Raw genomic sequence first — 3,381 nt, 5'->3', positions numbered from 1 at the left:
CAGGGTTGGGAAGTCCCAGAGACATTCAGTTTGTCCCCAATAAACTCGCCAGCTGCGCTCTTACATTGGAGGTGTTTAAAGGCTATCTCCAATCAAATAGCAAGAGGGACCATGGAGGAGTTGAGGGAACGGTTTGCTTTCCCAGCTCAGCAAGCTGCTGCTGTGGAGGTTCAGGAAGTGATGAAGACTTCAGGTTATTCCCCAGGATCTGCTGGTAGGTCAGGTGAGGAAGAGTTGGAAGGAGAAAAGGTACCCCAGCCAGTGGTGAAAATTTTCGACAGCCACTTCCATCTAGACCGGTTGAGGAAGTATCTCAAGCTCCACCCAGGTGCATCTGTTCCTGACATCGAAAAAACAATGCCACAACCTACAGCAGAATACCAGCTGAGGGTGTCAGGAGGTGTGGCTGTATACTGTGACCCTGAAACCTACCCATCAGCTGAGGAATTGCAGCATCTCCAGGAGGAGGGTCTTAAGGTGGTGGTGGGAGCTCACCCAAAACACCGGTTGACGGAGGTGGATAAACAACGCCTGGGGGATTTACTAGTAACACCTGGTGTGATTGGGCTAGGGGAGATCGGTCTCGATCATACCCTCCAGCCGGAGGACTGGTACCCTCAGAAGCAGCAGTTAAAGGAGCTCCTATCATACCTTTATCCCAGCATGGTGCTGGTTCTTCACATTAGGGGTATGAAGAAGGATGTCACCGGAGTGGAAGTCTTCATGCGCTGTTTGGACATCTTACAGTTGAAAGGAGTGATACCCAGCCAGAAGATCCAGCTTCACTGTTTCTCCGGAACGGAGGAGGTGATACAGCGCCGGTTGGAGGTGTACCCAAACACTTTCTTCAGCGTGTCTGGTTTAGTGTTTCACTTTAATGACATGCAGAAACGGGCCCTCAAGGCCATCCCACAGAACAGATTACTTCTGGAAACGGATGCTCCATATTTCCCGGTTAGTTCGCGTTATTCGTGTAGCGCCCCTCATTTGTTGGACATTACAGCCCGGAGAGTGGCAGAGTTGCGAGGGGATACTAGCATGGAGGAGATCTTGACACAAACAGTGGAGAATGCCCGGGAATTCTTTTGTTGAGGAGACAAGGGGAAGAAAAAATGAGGACCGGTACTTTGGGACCTCTATTGCCAAAATGTTTCCTGAATCCGGCTCAAGGGGGTACCCCTTGAGGAAAGGGAATCAATTTCTGGGATAGGCCACAACCCTTCAAAATTTGACAAGGGAGAGTGTAGTGAAATTAGGTCCAAGCGTGTCGGTGACCCAGGGTCGTCACGGGTGGCCGGGTTTTTGCACACGGTGCATGAGAGTAAAAGAAAGACGAGACAGATTGATACATACACGTGCTCCTAGCAGGAACTAATTTATAACCAACACTGATTGACAAAAGTGTCCACACTTGTCCCCGGTAAAACGGAGACAGTAATTCTCTTCAGGAAACGGCTAACCCCCGGAAACAACGCTGAAGAGAAATCCCTCGTATCAACTGAAGAGGTAACTAATTAGTGTTGAGCAGACGACAGTCACGCTTGACACAACACAGGGATACTCGGTCAGCCATTTTTGCTGGAATGTATGCTTCCGATTTAGCTCATACTGTTTATTTGCATCCTTTTTCTGGCTGTGTCATGGTCTTTTGTTTTTCATTTGGACCACCCCCGAGGAGGTAAAACCAAATGATGTTTAATCCATCATGACAATGGATGGCAATGTATTACCCTTATGGTAGACTTACGCAAGTCATTTTATACAGCAGAGAAAAACAATAACTAATACCGGTGTAGGAGATGTACGGAAGAGCATTAGGGCCACGTATGACAAAAAATATTTCCGTTTTTTCGTGTTACTAACTCGAAATTTCGACTTACTAACTCGAAATTTCGACTTAATAACTCGAAATTTCGACTTACTAACTCGAAATTTCGACTTAATAACTCGAAATTTCGACTTAACTAACTCGAAATTTCGACTTAATAACTCGAAATTTCGACTTACTAACTCGAAATTTCGACTTAATAACTCGAAATTTCGACTTAACTAACTCGAAATTTCGACTTAATAACTCGAACTTAACTAACTCGAAATTTCGACTTAGTTATTGGAAACTGACTTCCAGTTGCTATGCGCAGTCATTGTACGCTTGTCGTTTAAATATGGAAGCGTTTTTCGCAGGAAGAGGGGAGACTGAGGCGTTCTTGAAAATGCAGGATGAGAAGGTAAGCTTTCATTTGAATTAATTAACTGATGCATCAGTGTGCTAAATAAAATATCATTGAATTGATTCGAAATTACACAGAGAATGAATGCACATTGTCCGCCAAATCGTTTACCCTGCCTGTCCAACACCTGTTCACAATGATTTACAATAAGGGGACATATAGGATTCATTAGTCATTGGTGTTTTACTTAATTTTGACTTATTCTTCATATTCTAAATATATTTTTGACCCTGATTTTTTTTCTCTATTAGGCCTACCCTGTTAAATACAATATTTCTATCAATAACTTGAACAGCTTTGAAGGTCACAGGAGTAAATGTGATTTACCGAAATGGAGTTGAATTACCAAAATGGCACCGGACTTTAAAGAATAATTAAAAATACTTGGCATTTAGGCCTGAATAACTCCCCAATCTTTGACATATGTATCTAGTAGGTGATAATCAATGAGTATTGAGGTCCAATCACTAAAATTAATGCCAATATAATAAGTCCGATGCCCTCTATTTCGGTAACGAAAATACAAGTGCCGACCGTGAATTCACTACGGCGTCAATTCTTTCACAAATTCATTTGAAAAATAGTTAGCAGTTAAATAACCGCTCAATCTTTGACATATGCATCAGTAATAAATGATAACCAATAAATATTAAGGTCCATTCTCTTGAAAAAAATAAGATTTAAAGCCAATTTCCCTCCATTTCGGTATTTCGGACCATTTGGAAAATATCCCAGGACGTGTGAAGTAAATAAAATCTGGCGTCTTTCTCAACAGGTTTTTATCTTGACCATGTTTGTTTACTTCACTAACACTTTATCTAGAAAATATGAAATAAAAGACGTTTGCCAACCCAATCACTGAATACAGTTTTTAAAAGCAAAACAAATACATACATGTGTACCTATATATATATATATATATATATAGCTACATGTACATTGTACAAACTATAGGTGACCCATTGTACAAACTATAGGTGACCCATTGTACAAACTATAGGTGACCCATTGCACAAACTATAGGTGACCCATTGCACAAACTATAGGTGACCCATTGTACAAACTATAGGTGACCCATTGTACAAACTATAGCTAGGTGACCCATTGTACAAACTATATGTGACCCATTGCTTTAAAGTGTCGAAAAAAT

Source organism: Ylistrum balloti, unplaced genomic scaffold (assembly GCF_031769215.1).
Source record: "Ylistrum balloti isolate Yb309-2 unplaced genomic scaffold, AGI_CSIRO_Ybal_v1 Utg371436, whole genome shotgun sequence".
Lineage (NCBI taxonomy): Eukaryota > Metazoa > Mollusca > Bivalvia > Pectinida > Pectinidae > Ylistrum > Ylistrum balloti.
This window is presented reverse-complemented; position numbering follows the sequence as displayed.